Raw genomic sequence first — 24541 nt, 5'->3', positions numbered from 1 at the left:
ATTTGTGAGAGTATGTGAACACGTGACAGTGTCATCTGACCCTGTGTTCAATAGAGCAAAGTAGGCTATAAAGGAGCAAGGCACATCACAATTCCCTCCCCCCAGAAAATGGATGGATCCAGGGTCAGTCTGTCAACACCGATTATGCACCCAACTCTCTGCGTTTCCTCTATTCACCACTTCATTTAAAGACTTCTCCACTGGCCCTTGAGATTCAACGACGTGCGAAAGCGCCGCTGAACCAGCTGAACACGACAGCCCCACCATCTCCTTCTGTCTGTGGAAAGCGGTGATCACATGACCTGGGGCCCTGGAGGTGCTAGCAGTCAGTCCTTCACAGGTGCTCACATCAAGGCTCACTGTGACAGCGAGGGCCTGTGATCGGGACTGAACGGTGCAGTAGACGTGGGGCAGCATTGTCTCTGGTCATCTGAACGTAATGCGCTTAGGCTATATTTGGGATCGAGGCAGGACGGCAGATGTGGTGAACGAGCTGGAAAAGTCACACGGGTGAACGCTATGAATATCCTATCTACAGTCGTTCGTTTTGGCTCTAGAAAAGATGAGAGCTTGATCTGTTTTCAGTTTACGGCAGCGAGCGACTGCTGTTCAGACGATGAGGTTAAATGGGTTAAATCCGATGAGGTAAATGGGTAAAAATATTTCATATTCCAGACATCTAAACCAAAGGAGGGAAGTGAAACAACACCCCCACTGTTCATTCTTCCCAAATAAACATGCTCCAGATGAACAGGCTTTTTCCAGTAACATTGCATCACATTACCGGGGTATGGAGCCACACCGCATACAGTATGATGTAACCATCTGTTACCCCAGGTAACAACAGTGCCAGGCCAGATAGTGAGTTCACTTCTGCCTTTCTACCCAGTTGTTACAAATCTTTCTTTGCTGTTGCATAAATATCTTTTCACAACAGTGACCACAGTTCCCCCTCATTAAAGGCACTCCCCCAGACGGTAGGCAACATTCCCTTAACAGTCGTAGTGATTGTGTAAAAGCTGCCATCGCTGTAATGCAAGCTCACAGCATAGCACCACAAGGTGATTTATTTCTAAACTTGCAGGAAAAACACTTGAGCCAGTGTACATTATGTAAGACCCCGGTACTTTCCAAATATCCTGTACAACAGCAGCACTTCCTCACTGATAGGAAGTCAAGTCTTCTGCTCATTCGACACTGAATCATTGGATAAACCTAAAATTCATTTGAATGAACCTAAAGATTTCCATTTGAGAAAACCTAAAAAAATAGGAGTAACAAATTTAAGCAAAGCTTATCCAATGAAGCATTTTTTTCAGTGCAGTAGGCGATATATGGGTATAAATGTCTTGGGCACATGTAAAGAAATTCAAAAATAATGAAATCAACAGTTGTAAATATTGAAAAGGTTACTGTAAACAGCAGTGAAGAACTAAATCTTATCAATATTTGTTGTGCCCACCTTTTGCCTTTATAATGGCAAAAAATATCTTAGGCACTCTGTCCTGCAGTTTTATAAGAAAATCAGGTTGTACCAAACATATTTAGACAAGAACAATTCTTCGGTAGACTTTGGCTGGCTCACTTGCTTCTGGCTGTCCAGGTAATCCCAGACAGCCTCAATCAAGTTTTTATCCTATTACATAATATGTTATTTAACAAAATGCTAAGAATTCATTGTAACATTGAATTTATTTGTAAATTAATGTTTGGAAATCTCGATTTTGCTGCTCTTTTCTACTGATACTAATGCAAAATATCTAAGACCAAATTCATATTTTCTAAATCTTGGGTGACTTTTGCACAGCACTGTACACAAGAAATAAAAGATCACTTAATATCAATTGACATATTTATCTCAGTGCAGACAGAAGCGATGTCTGAAGACAAAAAAAGAGGAATAAGAGCTTATTCTCTGTCTGAGCAAAGGAAAGTTGTAGAGGAAAACTGTTTTTCTCCAACCCTTCTTCAAGTGTACCCTCAGTCAGTCAGGTCTATTGAATTCTAGATATATTGAATTAAAACAAATTCAATACTGTAACCAAATGAAGTCAAGTTAGAAGTGCTTTACTGCAAAATCTGCAGGAGCACAAAGTCAGTATGTTTGGACTAACAGAGGGTCCCCAGCACAACTCATGGTCTTACTGGAAATTAAGTTCTTATATAGAGGAACCTTATCATAGTATTTTTATGCCTTTGAATATGTGCCACAGGTATCCTTTTCCATCCCAGAATTTCACAAACTCATCCACTTTCTTTAGCAACTGCTTAGCAACACGGCGTTATCTTCACATACCTCAGAAAATGGCCATCTGCAGGCCCTCTCTAAACTTGTAAACAAAAGGCAGAAGCATCTCCACTTCTCATTGAAATGCCAACATAGAGCATAATCAATAGAGAATATATGTAACACTTTCAAGCACATAAAGTATTCTATAAACTTGTATAGAATACTCTAAAACACACACACATTCATATTTTGAGTTGCATATCATGCATTTATTAGTATGAAAACTTAATCTTGTTCTATAAAATGTAAAGAAGTCAAGAATTTCCTGGAAATGGGCCTTCAGCTCATAAATAAAACTTAACCTTAAACTCTATGCTTGCTACTGAGTTCCTTTTAATGTCTAACCTGTCGACGTGTAGTTACTTTAAAGCTCCTTGAATTAAATAATATATTTATAAACAGTTAAACTTGAACATATACAGTCAATAATTCTGACCCCTTCACTTTTTGCAAACTTAATTGTTGTAGATGTAATTTTAAATCGATACATTTTTGCCCATCAATCTACACCCAATAACCCATAATGACAAAGTGAAAACATGTTTTTAGATATTTTTGCAAATTTCTGAAAAATATAAAACTGAAATCTCTCATTTATATCTCAAGTATTCAGACCCTTAATTCAGGACTTTGTAGAAGCCCGTTTAGCAACAATTACATTCTTGGGGAAGTCTCTATAAGCTATGCACACCTGGATTTGCGCAGTTTATCCTATTCTTCCTGGCAGATCCTCTAAAGCTCCATCGGATTGGATGGGAAGCGTCTGTGAACTTCAAGTCTTGTATATGGATGTACAGATGTTCTATGGGGTTGAAGTCCGGGCTTTGACTGGGCCAGTCAAGGACAGTCATAGACTTGTCCTGAAGCCAGTCCAACGTTGTCTTGGCTGTATGCTTTGGGTCATTGTGGTGCTGAAAGACAAACCATTGCCCAAGTCTGAGGTCACGTGCACTCTGGAGTGAGTTTTCTTCAGGGACCTCTCTGTATTTGGCTGCATTCATTGTTCCCTCAATTCTGACCAGTCTCCCTGTCCCTGCTGCTGAGAAGCTGTCACCACCATGCTTCACTTATGGAAGGTATTAGCCAGGTGATGAGCAGTGCTTGGTGTTCACCAGACATAGTACTTGGAGCTCAGCACAAAGAGTTACATTTTTGTCTCATCAGACCAGAGAATCTTTTTCCTCAAGTTTAATCGGATAGAGCGCTGGTTGGTGAGATGGTTGTCCTTCTGGCAGGTTCTCCCATAATTAAAGCAAACAGGATGCACCTGACCACAATTTGGAGTGCTGGAGCAAAGGATCGGAATACTTACATAAATGAGAGATTTTTTTGTTTTTGAATTTTCCTAAATTTGCTCAAATTTCTTAAAACATGTTTTCACTTTGTCATTATGGGTTATTTGATGGAGGAGAAAAAAAGTATCTATTTAAAATTAAATCTACAACACGTGTGCCAATAGTGAAAGGATCTAAATACTTTATGAAGCCACTGTATACTCTAAAAAGTAAAGGTTAAAAAAAGAACCCTCAAGGTTCCTTAACCCTCTGTCACCAATTCATATAGGAACCTTTGGAAGTTTGAAAAAGATCACCTTTTTAAAACGGGTTCTCCGAAGCATCCTAGGGTTGCTTGAAGAACCTTTTTAAATGAACATCTATGAAATGTCTCAATTTCTGGGATGTATTCAAAATTTTTCCATCACTGGATGGACTATAGATTTTTTGATATGTGCTCATAATTGTTTTATTTATTCTAAACAAATATTATTTATGTGATCTAGCAATGTTGTTATTATTAATGTATTCTTCTTCTTCTTATTATTATTATTATTATTATTATTATTATGGGACATAACAACTTCCAGAAGAACAGATTTCTACAAGGAAACTTTACAAACGGCACTGCAGAGAAAAAAGGGTTCCTGGAGGTACCTCTAGGGGTTCAGGCGGTGTGGCAAATTGACAAACCCATAAACGTTTAATTTTTAGAGTGTCTCGTATGAAACAATATTTTACACAGTACATTGTTCCACAAGGTGATAGTGATGAGAGCACTACTACTGCAGGCCAAGCTGTTGCACCATTTTTCATTTAGATGTTATTAGGATCGCCTGAGTGACCCCTTCCCTGTACCCAATTACATTTGCATTCATATTGCTTGCGGTTATCCATCATTAAATTGATTAAACAGAAATGAAAGGGCAAGAAAGATTAGCAAATCATTCTGTTGAGCATGAGTTTTAACTATACTTACAGAAGGACATTAGTCTGGTATAAACAGTATACATGTGCGTTCACATGCTTATTTCTGTGGTAAATTGAAGCAGAATAGTCATGTATTCTTCACGTTGTGCACTGTATTGTGATAGAGGGAACAGGCCAATGCACAGCCCTACTAGTCAGGGCAAACCAGGAAGTGAGAGTTGCATCAGCTGCTACAGGCTAACTTATGAATGAAACCCATCTCCACTCCGCCTGAATCCTGGCTGATTTTACTCACACAAACACTCTCCTGGGGCAAAAGGACTGATTTATGACAACAGGTACAGGTGTTCAAAGACCACTTGAAAAGGAGCCTAATTCACAAACGGGTCATAATTCAAGACTGTAATTCATAGTGTTACAGCAGCAGGTGAACGACCCCCCATAGTCAGACCGCCGTGGGAAGTTTCTTAAAACCACTGAATCACTGGATGAGATGTGGCAAGTCATTTTTATTTGTTTACTTAATTTTTTTTGCATTGGTTTGATCCTGTACATTTTATCAGCAAACAGCACCCTGGACACACTCTTGGTTCTAAAACACAATGTAAGCACAGCATGTATAAATGTAAACCCCTGGTTAATCATTTTTGAACAGACAAAACAGCGCAGAACCAGGAAGTGAATATCAGTTTCAAGCAGAAGGGATACATTTTCACCCCTTTCACACAACACACAACCGCCACTCTGTTACTGCTAATGAGCCTTGGAACACACACCCAACAGCTCTATTACAACATTTATTAGGATAGCTCTAAAAACTTGCCACTAGTTTAAATGACCCCAAGACAGAGTAGAGGAAAAGGACGGGGCCAGCACTGCCCTGAAGCCAATATACCGACTTTAAAACGAATGAAGATAAACAATACTCACAAGACTAGTCAATCTGTTAGTATATCTCCTCCGTAGGAATAAATGTTAATGATATAAAGGTGAAAAAAACAATACCACACCTACATCACAGGCTCCTCAGAGGCGTCTTAACTACCTAGTCGTTCCTTGTCTCATGGATAAAATTCCAAGCAGGAGCGCTAACGCTATGAATAGCTCAGCAATGGCACTCACCGGCAACAGGACCCAGCTCTGTCGTAGCGAGTGAACCCGCTGCACTACGCGCTACTCTACCCCAACGGCCAGAGCGACCGCGTCACTTAAAGACCCACGAGGGGGGGGGGGGGGGGGAGGGGGGGGGAGTGGGCCACAGGTCATGGCGCGGCTCTCCAGTCGGTTTGTCCTCAAAAGGTCGCTGGAGCGCGGAGCCTCTCAGGCCCGCTATCGGACAACGATGGCCGAGGTGGGAGAGGACAGGCTAATGCCCTCCCGCCCTGTTATCTTCCGCAAACACCGCGCAGCCGCTGGGCCTTCGGCATCTGCGCCTGGATTCCGCCAGGGTGCGGAAATTGGGGAATGTGTGGAGGAAATGAAATGTCGTGAGCACCAGAGCAAACAGCTCCTTGTTTACCGACGGCGAGTTTAAACAAACTTTCGTTCCACGTAACTGCTGTGAGGCGAATAAAGATTTAGAGCAGAGCAGCCCAATCTTATCTGACAATGGTGGGGGTCAGTGCATGTTTTTGTTTTAGGCCAGCACCATGACAACCGATTCAAATAATTTAGTAATCATGGCCTTCAATCAATACCCTGATAAGTGAAATCATGTGTCTTAGTGCAGAGATAAAAACCGCATTCATTATGATTGGATACCTGTTTTAGAGGGTGACTGATGCACAGAGAAAAAGAAGACCTCCGGTACATTCAGCCTGTCTGTGTTCCTACCTTCCCTTCACATGACGCCATTCTCCCTCAGGCTCAGTGTCTATACAGGCCCTATGCTCGCAGATGCATTCTAGAACAGGACTGGATTGTGCATCACATGATCAGACACACCCCCCCACAAACGTCTCACACACGCTTGCAGGGGAAAGGTGACCCGCCTGCCCCCCCATCAGCTGCTACAGGCTAACTTATGAATGAAACCCATCTCCACTCCGCCTGAATCCTGGCTGATTTTACTCACACAAACACTCTCCTGGGGCAAAAGGACTGATTTATGACAACAGGTACAGGTGTTCAAAGACCACTTGAAAAGGAGCCTAATTCACAAACGGGTCATAATTCAAGACTGTAATTCATAGTGTTACAGCAGCAGGTGAACGACCCCCCATAGTCAGACCGCCGTGGGAAGTTTCTTAAAACCACTGAATCACTGGATGAGATGTGGCAAGTCATTTTTATTTGTTTACTTAATTTTTTTTGCATTGGTTTGATCCTGTACATTTTATCAGCAAACAGCACCCTGGACACACTCTTGGTTCTAAAACACAATGTAAGCACAGCATGTATAAATGTAAACCCCTGGTTAATCATTTTTGAACAGACAAAACAGCGCAGAACCAGGAAGTGAATATCAGTTTCAAGCAGAAGGGATACATTTTCACCCCTTTCACACAACACACAACCGCCACTCTGTTACTGCTAATGAGCCTTGGAACACACACCCAACAGCTCTATTACAACATTTATTAGGATAGCTCTAAAAACTTGCCACTAGTTTAAATGACCCCAAGACAGAGTAGAGGAAAAGGACGGGGCCAGCACTGCCCTGAAGCCAATATACCGACTTTAAAACGAATGAAGATAAACAATACTCACAAGACTAGTCAATCTGTTAGTATATCTCCTCCGTAGGAATAAATGTTAATGATATAAAGGTGAAAAAAACAATACCACACCTACATCACAGGCTCCTCAGAGGCGTCTTAACTACCTAGTCGTTCCTTGTCTCATGGATAAAATTCCAAGCAGGAGCGCTAACGCTATGAATAGCTCAGCAATGGCACTCACCGGCAACAGGACCCAGCTCTGTCGTAGCGAGTGAACCCGCTGCACTACGCGCTACTCTACCCCAACGGCCAGAGCGACCGCGTCACTTAAAGACCCACGAGGGGGGGGGGGGGGGGGGGGGGGGGAGTGGGCCACAGGTCATGGCGCGGCTCTCCAGTCGGTTTGTCCTCAAAAGGTCGCTGGAGCGCGGAGCCTCTCAGGCCCGCTATCGGACAACGATGGCCGAGGTGGGAGAGGACAGGCTAATGCCCTCCCGCCCTGTTATCTTCCGCAAACACCGCGCAGCCGCTGGGCCTTCGGCATCTGCGCCTGGATTCCGCCAGGGTGCGGAAATTGGGGAATGTGTGGAGGAAATGAAATGTCGTGAGCACCAGAGCAAACAGCTCCTTGTTTACCGACGGCGAGTTTAAACAAACTTTCGTTCCACGTAACTGCTGTGAGGCGAATAAAGATTTAGAGCAGAGCAGCCCAATCTTATCTGACAATGGTGGGGGTCAGTGCATGTTTTTGTTTTAGGCCAGCACCATGACAACCGATTCAAATAATTTAGTAATCATGGCCTTCAATCAATACCCTGATAAGTGAAATCATGTGTCTTAGTGCAGAGATAAAAACCGCATTCATTATGATTGGATACCTGTTTTAGAGGGTGACTGATGCACAGAGAAAAAGAAGACCTCCGGTACATTCAGCCTGTCTGTGTTCCTACCTTCCCTTCACATGACGCCATTCTCCCTCAGGCTCAGTGTCTATACAGGCCCTATGCTCGCAGATGCATTCTAGAACAGGACTGGATTGTGCATCACATGATCAGACACACCCCCCCACAAACGTCTCACACACGCTTGCAGGGGAAAGGTGACCCGCCTGCCCCCCCGGCTCCTCCATACTTGGCCTGTGAAGATGGCAGGCCAATGACAGCCCAGGCCTGAAGTCACCCCACTCAAAAGTAGCCAGCAGGCAGAGAGGGGGATGGGGGAGGGAGCAGTGGCTATATAAAACACAATGTCGTATCAACGGAAAGCATCAGGAGGGGGGGGGGGGGTGTTTGAAAGGACATCCAGCTGTTCGGGAGGGTGGTGGTGTCAGCTGAAGAACCCGGAAGCACAGTAACACGCTAACAAGTGGGGCTTCATAGACAAACACTGAGCCACAATGTGCATATAGACACCCGCACTGTAAATACTTACACCGTTACAGCCGGTCACATTTTCCACAGGAACTAAAAGCTCCCAGTATTATTGACTCTCTGATGGTACAGTGTTCCATGAGTTCAATCCTCTTAGCTACATTCCTAATGGCACAGGCTGCCTATCTCCTTATCTCTCGGCAGTACAGAAAAACACTCAGAAAGGTCAGTCAGGGGACGGTAAAACCTTGTGTGACACTGTGTTCTCCAGGGGCATGTCCTTGGTTAGATCTCACCTGAATCAACCTGGTGCCCGCATGGAAAAAGCCTGGGAGTCTCCCCGACCCTGACTTCTTCTACGCGTAAAGCGATACTGTACGCCTGACTAAAAAACAATCTCACTCTACCGTCACATTCGGCCACGACCATGCCCTCTGCCTGCATGCTCTGGCATTCTGATAAAGTGTGTCCCATGGGTACCACAAGGTGTAAACCAGGGCAGCCCAACCCTAACCCTGTTCCTGGAGATCAACTGTCCTGCAGGTTTCTATTTCAACCCTAATTTGACACAGCTGCTTCTACTATTAGCAGCTCAATGAGATCTCTAGCTGGTAAATGAGGTGTGCTGTGTTAAGGTTGGAGTGTAGACAAATCTCCAGGAACAGGGTGGGGCAGCCCTGGTGCAAATGCTTTTTAGACCCCTTTCTCACAGTGGAGTAGCTCAGGAACAACGTTTCATTAAAGCCCCCTGCCTCCTTTCAACACCCCGGCTTTGTATCAGCGGCAGAGGGTGAAGGCTCAGGAGATGGTCCAGGGGTCACCAGCAGCTACCAAGTCCTTAAGCTACGGTCATCTCTCCTGTCTCTTGCTCATGTCTTTGAGTACTGAACGATGGCCGTTTCAGTTTTTACTGTTCCTCCTCACATAAAAAACAGTCAGAGAACAGCTGGATGCCTTGAATTAGCCTATGCCTAGCCTACATACTGACTGTTCTGACCTTTCACCTACAAAGAGACAATCGTTACACCGGATCACACCATCATGATTATATCCGTAGCTTGAGGAGATATTGACAAAATCACATCACATGGAATTACAACCCTTCCATCCCCACCACGCCAAAAAAAGAAAAAAAGTATGTAGAACGAGCCTTAGACTTTACCGTTACCTAAGGTAACGCGGTGCCACATGTATGGAAGACCAGTGCCCCCATTTTAGTGCATCTGCCAATTTGAATGCCTTGAGTGTGCTCTTAAAGTTCTCGACTTAGGAGCACGTGTGCTCCTAGGAAAACAACGCTAGCGCCGAGCCCTGAAAAATCACCCCACACCCCTCCTGTCTCTGGGTGACCCCGCATCCTGTCCACGTGTCCCTGCTCTCGGGCGGGTGGCGAGGGGTGTGTGACACCAGGGTGGCAGTGAGATCGCGTTTGTGACGCCTTCTTGGCAAACGTCTGAACACAAAGGCAGCAGTGTTGGGATGGGGCCGGCCTCCGCCCCCTCTGGAGAGAGAGAGTCAGAAACACGCCCCTCCCCCTCTCTAGCATCCGCCTCCTGATTGGCCGGTGGAGCGCGTGGCAGGGGGAAAGATCTTTGCCATCTGGGTGTAAGGTTGCCCCTAGAAGAGTGACCTTGAAAGCCTGACAGTCGACGGTCACAAAACCCACAGCCCCAGTGGGCCAAAGGGCCTCACGTGATCCTGTTTGGGGGGGGTGGGGATTTAGAGCAAGGTTCATCTCCTCATCCGAGAGATTTACAGCGCAAAACAGGTACCCTATGTTCTGATGAATAAATGGCGGGTTTATAAATAGAAACAGCAGACAAAGTCCGACAGAGGAACAGCTCATTAATAATTGTTAGGCTTCAGAATGAAAGAACCAATAGCGAACAGGAAATAATCCAAATGAGAGTCTTTATTCACTCGGAAGCAGGTCAGACAGGCAATGGTCAAAACACCGGTAGACAGAAATAGCAACGGTATGAAAGTTTGTGGCCAATAAACCAGGCAAAGTTTCATACTCGAGGCTACTGAACACGGGTCACAGGCAAGAGTTTGTACACGGGAGAGCAGTCAGAACCGGCAGAGGGACAATAGACAATCCAAAGCTCGCAAAATGAAAGTCCAATCAGGGTCCGGTAGCAGCGGTTCAAAGGGTAAGCAGAAGGGCAATCCAATAGAATTGGACAGAAAGCCGCTGGTAAGAATGGCACATTACAAACTGGCAAAGGACTGATGGAGACATACAGGTATAAATACACAGGCAAATGAATAGAAATTGGCATGCGAGCGGGGAACAGGTGAACGAATCTGAATGAATGACAAGGAGTATGGAAAGAGATGACGGACAAAAGACACAAGCACATAACAAGAAACAGAAGAAACAACAAAACAGAAAAACAAAATATGACAATAATCCTTTTCTTGTGATGATATTTCAGCACATGGGGCATTGTTTACTTATGTTCCAATGAGTTTATAAGTATAGGGATTATTCAGGCCTACAATGTGGAGACTATAAATTGTGTGGAAAGTCCTTGTGCTTGGGTGCAGAAGATTCTGTTTTTATGCTCCTCAGGGCATTTGACTGAAAGCACAGAACTTACCACCTGAAATCATTCAACATCACTGGAAAAGAAAGCATGTTGTTTACAGAAGTAACGCATTATTAGCATTCAACAAATGTTATGCTTCTGCTCTGACTGATGCCATGTCAGTCAGTGATGTGTGAGTGTGTGACCAGTTGAAAACAGTCTGGTTCTCTAGCTTCTTGTGTTTTACTTCCAGCCATGTGCGGGAGTCCTAAATGGTTTAACAGCAATGCTGAGCTTGCTGAAACTTACAGCGAGCTTTGTTTCTGTTTCTGGTTCTCCGAAAGAAAAAAGAAAAAGTCCAAAGAATTATGACAATGTGGTCCAGCACTAACACTGTACATTTCCTCTCAGCTGGTCAGACAGAGAGATCTGGCAAGAAAGTGCGGTGTAAACACAGCCCCCCTTCCCCTCCCACTCCATCCGCCCTGGCGTCCTGGGCGGGACAGTCCTCTGCCCTACAGTAACCCCCCCCAGCACACACGCCTGCAGTCAGCCCCTCACTGGCACGCATTCAGAGAAGAGAGAGCGAGAAAGCGGTGGCGTGTCTGGCCTCGCTCGACCCTCCCCTTCCCCTCCGCTGCACACAAAGGGGCCCTCTGCAGGGAGCCGGGAGCCACGCCGCCTGACCCCCCCCCAGCGGGGTGCACACAGCTCGCCTGACCCGGCCGATCCCACGCCGCCCGGAGGAGCCGCCGGTTGTGATCCGAGGAGCGACGGCTGCCTCCCCACCCGGCCCCACGCCGACCCCCCCCCCCAGTCCCTATAGCACAGCCAGTCTCCTTCAGGCCTCACACACAGCAACATGGCCACTCCTAATCCACCTCTACCACAATACATAAGAGTCCAATCAAGACTGCATGTAACAGTTGATTTATCACATTTTACACCAGGGCAAGTCATTTTGTTGGCAGGGAAATGATGGGCGCATGACCTCTGCCTAAACCAGTTCCACAAATATTCAGCCCGTTTGCCGCCCCAGGGAATTCAAATGAAGCAACTAATGAAGCACCACTGGAAAGAACCGTCAGACAATCTTGAGAAATTGATTATTTCAAGCCTCCCTGCATTCACCAGGGAATAAAACCCCTTTATTGCAAAACTTTCCTCACAGTTTCACCCATTTCACAACTCTAACACACACACTTTCCCCTCAAACACATGCCAACAGAATTTCAGAGGTCAAAGAAAGTGAATCAGGAAGTAAAGGCAGAGGGCTAAAGTCCTATATACTGTATAACCCATCAATCAGCCACATGGTCAACAGAGAAGAGTATAAATGAGACAATGTGAAGGAGTTAGATTACTGTCTTACAGTGTATCCCATTGTAATAGCAGCCACAGTAAGAAATCAACAGTGAACCCAATCTTCTGAGGTTCTGTCCTCATTCTGTTGCTTTGTGTTGGTATTCTGACCCAGTAGCTGGGTCCCTATGTGTGAGTGGTTCGCCGTGTAGAATTCAGTGTGTGTGCCTATTGGTTCATCAGTTTGCGTGAGCAGTTCATTCCCACTTGTTCAGTTCAGTTCAGCAGTCCAGTTGGTGTTTTTCAGTTAATCTCTTGCTGTGTGACCATGTTGCAGTCGCAGTGTAGGTAAATGAGTCAGTGTTCCAGTAGACTTGTGCGTGAGTCTTTTGGGGTGTCAGTCTAGTTGGTTTAGTTCCCTCATTAGCACAGCACTGTTGAGAGTTTCACGCACACCTCAGTGAATGCAGCCACAGGTACAGATTGAGGATTTAATTTTTTTTTACAGTTAATATCACCTCAGCGGGCTAGAATCACCTCAAGTACTTCTACTCACAGACATAGGCATCTCTCTCTCTCTCTCTCTCTCTCTCTCTCACACACAACATACGATGCTCATATGCAGTAATAGCAGATACCTTTTTGCATTGGGTTTGAGTCACAGCTGTATTTTTAAAGCTGATAAGTGCCAAGTCAAAGTCAGCCCAGAGCTTAGTCACCTCCTCCTCCCCTACAGTGGCCTGCTAACCTTCTCTCTGTGGGTCATTGGCTCAACAGCTCCAGCTTCTGACCCTGCTGTGAAAAAGTGCACTAGTTCAGCCAGGGACACAGGGAAAATAGGGATGTGAAAAGTAATCATGACTGCCTCCCGCTCTGCTCGAAACCTGCAGGTTCTTTCCATATAACATCAGGAGGAGTCGACCATACCTGACTACATACTGCACACAGCTACTCGTCCAGGCTATGGTAATCTCCTGACTAGACTACTGCAACTCCCTACTTGCAAGTCTGCCAGCCTATGCCATCCAGCCACTACAGCTCATCCAGAACGCTTCAACTCGACCCGTCTTCAACCTTCCAAAATTCTCACACTTCACACCCCTGCTACAGTCACTCCACTGGCCGAATTTTCCGCCGCAGTCTGAAGACTCATCTCTTCATTTACCTGAACTCCTCTGCAGGAGTCCCCTAACCTATTGTAACTTGTTTTTCTTTTCTTTTTTTAAATTATTTTTAAGATTATAAAACATTTCTCTCAATTTGGTAGCCAATTGTACCCCGTCTAATTCAATTAGAGCTAGTATTAGATACACCGCCCACACCCCGTCCCTCAGCGGCCCTACGACACACCTTCTTCAAGCCGTCTCGCCACATGCTGGTAACCGTGATTCCAAGGCACCCGAGGTGCTTCATTGTGCAGCGATCTACTCACCCTGCCAAGTCCCTCCCCCTGGAGCAGCAAGCCAATTATGCTGCTCCAAGTGAGCCGGCCAAACTTGGCTTTTGGCAGGACCGAGAATCGAACCCCGGTCCCCTGTTGCGCCACCGTGGCCCTCTGTAACTTGTTTCTCTATCTTTATATCCCTTGTATTTTGTTTTTACCTTAACCTAAAACTTTTAGAATTTGTGTTTCTCAGTACTGTAATTCCTCAAATTGTAGTTGTCTTGGTATGGTAGTTACAGATTTGGCATATCTATCTTCTATCTTGTGTACTAGACATACGTTCATGTCCTAACAACCAGTCTTATATGAATTGCACCGTATCTGGTGTTTCGGGTTGCTTGTTGTATGACCTTGATATGCACAGTTTTGGGTTCACTTCTGCTCTTGAGTTGTGGTTACGTTGAGGGAAGTGATGCAGAGCCCAGCCTCAAACAGACTGCTCTAGACTGACATGACAAATCCACCAGTGCAGCCACTGCGCAGTTTATTGAATTTAAATAAACTCAATAAACATGTGGGGAGAGAGATCAGGCGATTCTGGCTCAATAGCTGAGAATTAGCACAGCGTACTGCCTGAAGAACGCTGTGGAGCAGGGTGAGGGTGGAAGTCGATATCTCATGGTGCTCAAAGCTGGTTAAAGGCCTTTCGTTCACTGCTGTTCTGGGAACTAGGATGAGCTGACAATGTCGCTGTATTTGGATGCCTGGGTTATGCTGGGACACGGGGAGAAAGTGGAATACGACAGCTGACAGATCCCAGAGAGTGCCCCCGAATGAGAGTCACCGCTGGCTCAAAACCGGCTGCCCAACAGCAATGGATTGTGGGAAATCACTTGCTCTTCCCTGAGAAGCAAGGGGCTGATAGCAAAATACAGCCTTAAATGTAAGAGCTGAGGACTCAACCCTGAGGGCTAGGGATGCTGGACCCTAGTTTTGCCGAGTAAAATGTCCAGCGTTAATTCAAGTTTAACAGAGTGTGGAAATCGGGATCATATGTACACTGAACATTTTTCACTGTGGAGGGACAGGCTGAGGACTCTTCTTCAGCTTGGAACTAAGCGTATAACTCTGTGAATGAAAGCGTGATTGAATGAGGGCTGTATCCACCCCAGGCTCTGGGACCGAACAGGAGCCCCCCAGGGAAGACTGCAGTGAGGAAGGGCTGCCCTTTTCCCCTCAGCGGCAGGGAGGAGCGAGCCAGCCGCTTCCTCCCAAATTCTCCCAAATAAAATGAGATCACTCACAACCGCAGGCCCACGCCCACATTCCCAACATTCCGATCTCTCCAATGATCCACTCTGACAACCCTGTTCCCCGGGGTCCCACAAAACAACACCCCGTCCGTATAAACCTCTCTTCGCTCGGCACTAATCACTTATGAAAATGGACAGTGGAGACCGTATGTTTGGTACAGTCGCACATACCACAAACACACACCCACACCAGTCAGTCTGCCTGCCCTGATTCCAAAACAAACCTTTAACCCGTTAAGGTGTGAGGTCACAAATGTGTGATTACAATGTTCTTAACTGAAAATTCTAATGCTGATGTAACAATCACTACTGCCAATGGAAAGCAATGTTCCTGGAGTTCTTGAATAAATTAGAATTCTGAAAAACATTCCAAAAAACCTACTGCTCAAAGGACTGAGACTGAGAGCACAGTGCCTGCTCAGACAACCTGCGAACACTCTTCCAGCTGTTCTGTATCCTATTGCCTGCTTCACAACAAACAGGACACCAAGCCCTTCAATCCAGCCTTCAACACTTGGGGGGTTTTCACAAAGCAGGATTATTGAGTTACCTGGATAAACAGCACTGAGTAAAAACCCAAACCCTCCCAAATCTGGAACATGGACTGACTTTCTGGGTATTACTTTTCAACCCCCCCATTCAATTTGCCATTAAGCTTGGCTAACTGTACATTATTAACAAAAAGCTGAAACAGAATGTCCAGAATACTTCAGAAAACCAGCGGATTTACATGCAACACCATTTCCTCTAGAAAATATTATTTAAGGGAAAGGCTATCTTGTTGATTTTTCAGCAATAAATAAAAATCCCATTAAAAACGTAACAGCTACAGTGCATCCGGAAAGTATTCACAGCGCTTCACTTTTCCCACATTTTGTTATGTTACAGCCTTATTCCAAAATGGAATAAATTCATTTTTTTCCTCAAATTTCTACACACAACACCCCCTAATGACAACATGAAAGAAGTTTTTTTGAAATTTTTGCACATTTATTAAAAAAAAAGAAAAAAAAAGAAATCACATGTACATAATTATTCACAGCCTTTGCTCAATACTTTGTTGATGCACCTTTGGCAGCAATTACAGCCTCAAGTCTTTTTGAATATGATGCCACAAGCTTGGCACACCTATCTTAGGGCAGTTTCGCCCATTCCTCTTTGCAGCACCTCTCAAGCTCCATCAGGTTGGATGGGGAGCGTCGGTGCACAGCCATTTTCAGATCTCTCCAGAGATGTTCAATCGGATTCAAGTCTGGGCTCTGGCTGGGCCACTCAAGGACATTCACAGAGTTGTCCAGAAGCCACTCCTTTGATATCTTGGCTGTGTGCTTAGGGTCGTTGTCCTGCTGAAAGATGAACCGTCGCCCCAGTCTGAGGTCAAGAGCGCTCTGGAGCAGGTTTTCATCCAGGATGTCTCTGTACATTGCTGCATTCATCTTTCCCTGAATCCTGGATTGCTGCAGAGATGGTTGTCCTTCTGGAAGGTTCTCCTCTCTCATTACATTACATTACTTTATTGGCATTCGGCAGACGCTCTTATCCAGAGCGACGTACAACAAAGTGCATACCCATAACCAGGGGTAAGTGCGCTGAAAGACCCTAGAGGGAAGTACAATTTCAATTGCTACCCGTACAACAAAGATAAGGACTAGGGCCTATTTTTTTATTTTTTTATTTTTTCTCTCCACAGAGGAATGCTGGAGCTCTGACAGAGTGACCATCGGGTTCTTGGTCACCTCCCTGACTAAGGCTCTTCTCCCCCGATTGCTCAGTTTAGACGGGCGGCCAGCTCTAGGAAGAGTCCTGGTGGTTCCGAACTTCCATTTACGGATGATGGAGGCCACTGTGCTCATTGGGACCTTCAAAGCAGCAGACATTTTTCTGTACCCTTCCCCAGATTTGTGCCTCGAGACAATTCCTTTGACTTCCTGCTCGGTTTGTGCTCCGACATGCACTGTCAACTGTGGGACCTTATATAGACAGGTGTGTGCCTTTCCAAATCATGTCCAATCAACTGAATTTACCACAGGACTCCAATTAAGCTGTAGAAACATCTCAAGGTTGATCAGTGGAAACAGGATGCACCTGAGCTCAATTTTGAGCTTCATAGCAAAGACTGTTAATACTTATGTACATGTGATTTCTTAGTTTTTTATTTTTCATAAATTTGCAAAAATTTCAAAAAAACTTCTTTCATGTTGTCATTATGGGGTGTTGTGTGTAGAATTTTGATGGAATTTGAGGGGAATTTATTCCATTTTGGAATAAGGCTGTAACATAACAAAATGTGGGAAAAGTGAAGCGCTGTGAATACTTTCCGGATGCACTGTAGATTGGATTGAATATTCTAGCGTGGTGCTGATAAGGATTGGCTGGACTGGACTGATGACAAAGGGATCGAGTAGATTCATGTAAATGGAAAAAGTAGCCTACAGTGCCCTCCATAAGTATGGTAATGGTAGAGTGGCGTTTGTTGTTTTTGAAGCAGACAATTGGATTTGAGATCATAACATGAATATGAGACAACCTTATTTTATTTCCACGGTATTTAAATGCGTATATGTTTATCCTGGCTTTATGGCTTTATAAATAAAATCATGTTTATCAAAGCGAATGCATTTACTGTCTCAGTATCCAATAACCGAGTCACTGAAGTTCAATATGCTGGATTACATTCATGAAAGATTATGTTGTAGAACTATTTTTTCATCAAAAGCGAACAAAGTACCGAAAACCACTACAACAAAAAAAGTCTACTGCAGCCACCAATGAGGAGTCTGAGAGAGGAAGGCTGTTCCAATTAAACCATTGAAGGCTGCTGTCGTAAGTAGGCTATTGCTATTGGCACTGCTTTTAAAAATAAAGGTGCTAATACGGAAATACACACTGCCGGTGTCCAAAATCACCCTGCCACGTTGATAAACTATACAGGAAGTTAAACTGGCAACATGTGCTGAAAAATGTAGGCTACATACCAATGGACACACCTATGTGAATCTTTAATATTAAACAGTCATTTGCAAATAACTTGCTGACTAAATCTATTTGTTGATGGCTTTGAGAGAATTATCGGATGCCAGTCAACTGCATGTTAAAAGTAGGGCAGACAGCTACGTTTTGCCATCACCAAGCAACGAAACTTGGATAACTGAATAAAAAACAGACAGACCAAAGTTTGTTTTTTTCTTATTAAATTCCAGTGGGTTACAAAGTTATTTTGCTCACGATTGTGATGTCCAGCATTGCAAATCTGAGCGAGGAGAACAGCGAGATTCTCAGTAGGGTGGGCACACGGAACCTTCCAAATCCAAATCCAGATCCAAGTCCATTAATGGAAAACTATTGCCGAAACACGGTGCTGTCATTCATGAGTATTTTGATTACGTTGTATAATTAGCATTGTCATTAGCTATCTAGGTAGCAGCATTGCTATACCGGCAACTGTCAAGGTAAAAAAAATGCATCTAGCTAACTAAGTTAGCTAATAATATTATCTTCGTTTGGCGCGTATGGTGTAGCGTTAACCCTGGGTCTAATACAATTCAGTTACAACACTGTCCTTCAGTGTGTTTGTATTCACCCATTAGACAGCTGAAGTGCCCCCTTTTCATCAGTGCGCAGCGTGCTGGTTACCCCTGCCAGAACAACTTGTGTCAGGAGCCCCGTCGCGCCATTCTCTTTCAGGGATCAATTCTCCAGGCTTTGTCTAGCACCCCCCGACTCAACCCATCGGCACGTTACCCGCTAACAAGCCGTGGATATTTAATTTTTAAACGCCCTGGTTGTATGCATAACAGTACGCAATGCTGCTGACCAAGGAGACAATAGTGCTATAAAGATAGCCTGGAAAACAATAAAGGCAAAAACACGCGCGCGCACAAATTATATACATGATGATGCATCATTGCCAGCGAGACTGCGTACGTCCACCAACTCCATAAACTACCTATCGCAAACTACTGTGCTTCCGTGGTGCGCAGTTCTTGTTCTTGAAACATGTATACACAATAAAATATGTAAGAAAATAAAATATATAATGGGCGGTTTCCACATATAATACAGCTATCAGTTCCGTTTTATAAGGATCACAGTTAGGGAAGTAATGCTAGTGCCTTCGATTGAAAAAAAAATATAAATACTAGCGATTACCTCAGCAAAATAATATTTTTTTGTGCGACTATGCAACGTTGAATTCTCGGTTAACGTAACGTTACTAACCTGTGTGAAAGCAGCTCCTTGAGGTGAACCGTGGATTTCAAAGGGAGTACCGTTGTACTGTTTTCAGTTCTCAACCGGCTGCTTATCCAATCGGAGCGACTGTCAAAAGTGTTTGAGCCATATTTATTGTGTGGGGTGCAGCCATTGGTCAATGCTGCAGAGACATTTGTGCGTGGGTTACCGTGACCTTTGTACATACATTCTTCTGTATTGTGCTTTGCATAAATAGGTCGTGAGGGCTGCTCTTGGGATTCAAATGCTGTGTTTTAATTGTCTTCAAACGTAGATATAGGAACAGAAATGAAAAACCAAATGTATATCCCGCGATTTTTATGGCAAGAAAAATGTGGGTGGGGCCATGAACCGAAGTGTCTGCTTTCTACATTAAAATATGCATTTCGGAACTAGCAGGTTGGCATATTCAATTAGATCGTGGCTCACACAGTTCAGAAAATGCTTTCATTCAATGCACATTTATATGTATGCGCAGTAGCCTACTACAAGGGTCCAAATCCTTACTACGATTTTTGTTTTCAATTATTGAAATAATTGCTCTAGTGGACACGAAAAAAGTTGACATTATAACTTCAATTTATAAAGTATTGATAATACACTTATATTAAATGCATCATGTTGGATAACTTTTTATGAATCATCTTGTGAAATGTGAAAATACAGATTACAGAAATATAGAAAATAAGATCCAGAAAACTTCTACTGTCCATCAAAGAAGCAAAGAGTAAAATGTATTCATGATGCATTACTTTGTATAAATAATGTATTACTTTATATTCATTACTATTATAATGTCTCTTCTTTTTGGCCATTCAACAAATAAAACAGTGATGTAAAGAGTCAGGGAACTATCAAACACTAAAATTATTAAAAGTATTATATCATAGTTCCATCATTCTCTCCATGGCATTATAACAATCAAGCATTTGTTGGTTTGTCTACTGATGTGGAAAGATAAACAATTTGCAACTTGATTGCATCATAATTATATCCTAATGCAAAAACAAGACAAATCAGTAGTTGTAGTTGTAGTTCACCCAAGCATCCTTCCTTAATCCTGTATCAGAGCCTCAGTATGCCAACCATTCATAGAAGAGGTTGCAAGGCATGAGCAGTGCTTTAAATGCCTGAATGCTCTGGTTGACTCGATATTAGAGGTTCTATAAACCTCTAATGATTTTTTTTTTTTTTGCTCATACTGACACTCATCTTTGAACGTCTTAAAATGTTATAAATCTGTTACACATTTGAAAGATAGAACCTAACCCACTGTCTAATTTTGATCACTTTTACATTACAGTTTGAAGTAAGAGTTAACCTAACTGTATTCCGTCATCATATGCATTTCAGTGTTTTTGCAGTACCTGATCTGTGAGGTTGTATTTGGGTTTTGTAAATGACAATTGCACCATCTGGTGGTACCTTTTTTGTGAACGGTCTCCTGATTAAAAAGAGTTAATTCGTTCACGGACACATTTCAATCGAGTAAGAACATGTTCTTAACTATGCTCCCGTGCTTTAAAAAACTTTCTAAAAATGCATTAAAAGTTCATGATTACATTAACTTATTTGACTTATATACACAAGGTACAATCTGTTTAAACACTGAAATATTGAGAGCTTGTTTTTTTGTTTTTTTTTTAAGGTGAAGGGCTTGTATCACATGGCGCGGGAAATTAACATACATGTCTGAATTCGGTGCACTGTTTTGTGTAACACTGGAAAACCATGACTGGTCTTGATGGATATGCGGAGACAATAAACGTCTGCGCAATGTGATGCAGATTATACTCACGGTGGCGCGCGAAGCTAAAACATTCAATCTCTGACGAAGGCTTGGGCCCCGAGGTCGCCGCGGGTCACAGCGCGACTCATGACAACGCTTCGTCTCTTAGTTGAGATTTCAGCCATGATCTCTATGATTTAAATGTGTAATCAACATAATGCAGGGCATGCAATATGATAATGGCAGGAAATTAAGTTTATAAAACATACTTATAGCGTTATGTTTTTACAACCAAATGTTAGCTTGTTTTTTTTCCATTTGCACACAATTCAATGTACTCCGGTTTATTAAAATAATTTGCATAAAATGTAGGTGGTTTGTTACGCTTACATGTAAAAGTAGAAGTTGTAAGAGCTTATGACGTAAATGTCTCGAACGTAAAACAACCACGAGGTGGCGCTTATGTTAATGGCATTTAATTAATGAATTAATGGCTGTTAAATAGTCTGCGTCCTGATGGTATTGTCGTGCATAGACTAAAGGCAACCACAGAAAACAATCGGAGCGCAAAGCCTGAATATACAAGCGAAGGACAGGTTTATGCACCAGGAGGCCTACTAAAGAGCATTCACAAAATCCCCGCTCTTATAATCAGCATTCTTGAAAAAATGTTGATAAAACGGCCAAACTACTGGTCATAACAGACCTTGTAAAAAAACATTTTGTGTTATGTCGCCTAATCTTCCCCTTATACTTCAGTAGGCTATTACCCATTAGGCAAATATTTAACTGAATGCAAATTACCAATGGCATACGCATCCTTGGCTGGTATATTTCAGTCTCGATTACAATAAAACAGTCAGTAAATACAAGAAACATTCGCCTCTACTTTTGACTTATGAGTAAAGCGAGAATCAGTTCACACGATATAGCAAGCATTACTTTCTCGTGGTAGAAATATGAAGATTGGTTCACCGTGAGCGTGCGTTTTCTTTTATCTGTGGTTAGCATCAATCTGTTTACGTAAGTTATAGGAAACTGTACGTGTGTAATCAAGGCGACGGGCATGACTGCGTTGTTGACGCGTCTGTCCATTATAATTCTCATTCACAGGGGTCGCCTCTTACAGCAGCCTCATTAAGCCCGCAGGTAGACAATCTTTTCTTTTCCCACTACTTTTCCATCTTGATATTTAGAATAATTTACCCAACATTATAGCAAAGCATTCAATTCTAAATAAAATAGAATAAAATTAAACAAAATTCCTCATAGAGTCAATCAGATTTGAATTTGACAGTAGTTGTATCTTGGTACATATATTGAAAAGATCCAAATAAACATTCACAAATAATAAAAATAGTATTTCTCAACATTCTCTAAATCAGAACTGCAACCATACTCACAACTATTTGTATAACGTGTACTTTTTGTTTAGAAACAGCCAAAAATGAATAAAGAAACAAAAGAAAGAAATGAAAACATTTTTCAAACCACACTGTCAAGTTTTTGAAGTCACAATTATAATTCCTTTACATACTGATGCGTAATAATTATGTGTCAAGAACACGTAATATTGCTTAATGAATCATATTAATTGTTTTCGGAGCTCACTAAGGTTTCTTAAATAACTTATATTTTGAAAAGATTTATTTCAAAAACGATCTCACATAAACACGTAATGACAATATTTTTGGTTTGTTAAATTAATTACTACAAATATACAGGGAAGCATAGGCCATATTAATTATGTTGCAGTGTTTTATTTGCTCCCAATTACAGATATAGATTGTTATCAATAAGACGGTTAAAATAAGTAATGACAAAGGTATAATAACGTCATAATGACGACATTTCGTAAGCTTAACTCTTTATAACGAAGTAGGCTACAACAGACGAATGGATCCCTGTTGGTGCGCCTGCAAATTATATGTGATAAGTGGGTCATACAAAACAGCTAGTCAGAGATCCATTAACAAAGATATCATACATTTTGAACGTTGTACTCCCAAATAAACATTCCAAATGCTTATTTTCTTACACTTAAATAAAAAAGTAAAAAATTAAGAAATAATAATTTTTAAAAACTTTCGCACACTTGTAAATGTGAAAAAGAATATGTCAAGTGTAAAGCGTTGTAACATTCAACAATACCGCCGACGCATGACTTAATACTGGCTACAACTATTTCGCTTTAAAATTTACCACAAGAAACAGTCACACTTCAAAACTTAAGAAACTGAAAAAGTCGTAAGACAGTTTGTTCTGTGATTTCTAAAGCTCGTTTGTTATAAAAACATGTGGTAAATGCAACAATAAAAGTAATGGGATTTAAGGCTTTTGTCGAGTTCAGTGGCGCTTTTCTTTCTGTGCTGTTAAAACTCCCCATAGATGTCCCGCGAGCCTTTATGCCGAGAAAAAAAATCTTCTCATCTTTTATTTCTTTTCTCTTGACATTGCACACACGAACTGTTATATTAAAACACGGCGAATCTTTAAAGATTAAAACGTCCCCAATGAAAACCAGCAGACGAGCAAACCGTTTTGGCGCATGAAAACCAAGTCTGAAACTGTGAGACGGGGCGGACACAATAAACCTGTTGTTAACCTTGCTGTGAAAATATGTTTGAAGAAAATAGGCAATTGTTGTATGAAATGTATTCAAGTATAAAATAATGCCCTTTGTTGGGGAAAACTTAAGCGATGTGTGGGTACAAAAGTTCCCTGTGGCATTTACTTGCCCCCTTTGTGAAGTTTGCGCTTTGGCGTCTCCACTTGGCGCATTACCCAGACCCCTTTAAACGCGATTGTTTCTTTCTTTCTAATGACATTTACCGGATCAAAACATGCTGTTAATTCGATCAGAAAGCTTTACCCTTCACAACAATGCCACAATAATATCTCCCAAAGTTTGTTAAGTTGACCGAAATTAGAGAAATGAATAGGGGTCTCCAGGCGACTCCTCTTGCAGGTGACGCTGAATAATGCACGTTTGGACCAGCTGCATTCCTCTTTATTTCTCTCTTTCTTTTCACAGCATTATTAAAATTTAGGCCAATGAAACTATTCACTCATTTCTATAGACATTTTCTTATAGGATAATAGGATACAAATTGAGCCTCTCCGAGGAGAATCCAGTGGTGGTACCCCTCGTGTGCCAAAGACGGCTGGAGCCGCTGGCCTGGACGGAGGCGAGACTCGTGTGCCAGGCCCAATCCCACACCTGCCGAGGTCTCTAACAAATAAAGAATGTAAACAAAAAGCTTGCCATCTCTCATAAAAGATGGACGTGTCACCAAGTCGTGTGAGAAACGCTGGGAACAAACGGGGGGACTCCATCTCCAAAAGATCTCCCTTGAACTTGGCGGAACAGCCTATTAAAGGCTTACTTAATTACTTTAATGACACTGGACAGGCCTTAAAACTCAGACAGAGCTTGGATAGAAGTTAGGATCGCTTGCTGGGATTTGTAAACAGGCGATCGTGTGAGAAACGCGAGCTGGAAGAAAGAGAGTTCTTTTTGTCCTGCTT

At 42.8% G+C, this 24541-nt stretch overlaps 1 protein-coding gene across 6 annotated transcripts in view; it reads right to left on the bottom strand.

The window, feature by feature from the left end:
- Positions 1-19373, bottom strand: part of acsl1a (acyl-CoA synthetase long chain family member 1a) — a 41130-nt gene extending 21757 nt beyond the window's left edge. Inside the window, exons 1-2 of one of the 6 annotated variants that reach the window (XM_061244842.1) lie at positions 19273-19338; positions 2982-3201 (exon numbers count right to left, since the gene is read on the bottom strand). The gene's annotated coding sequence lies outside the window, so the exon portion shown is untranslated. Of the gene's footprint in view, positions 1-2981; positions 3202-5504; positions 5581-5616; positions 5672-19272 lie in introns of those variants that run through there. The other 5 variants (XM_061244841.1, XM_061244843.1, XM_061244844.1 and 2 more) reach the window with 5 other exon arrangements.
- Positions 19374-24541: the final 5168 nt, after the last annotated feature.

The sequence above is a fragment of the Conger conger genome, chromosome 6 (genome assembly GCF_963514075.1).
Source record: "Conger conger chromosome 6, fConCon1.1, whole genome shotgun sequence".
In the NCBI taxonomy this organism is placed as follows: Eukaryota; Metazoa; Chordata; class Actinopteri; order Anguilliformes; family Congridae; genus Conger; species Conger conger.
The sequence above is the reverse complement of the archived record's forward strand: the minus strand, read 5'-3'. Positions and strand labels throughout refer to the sequence as shown.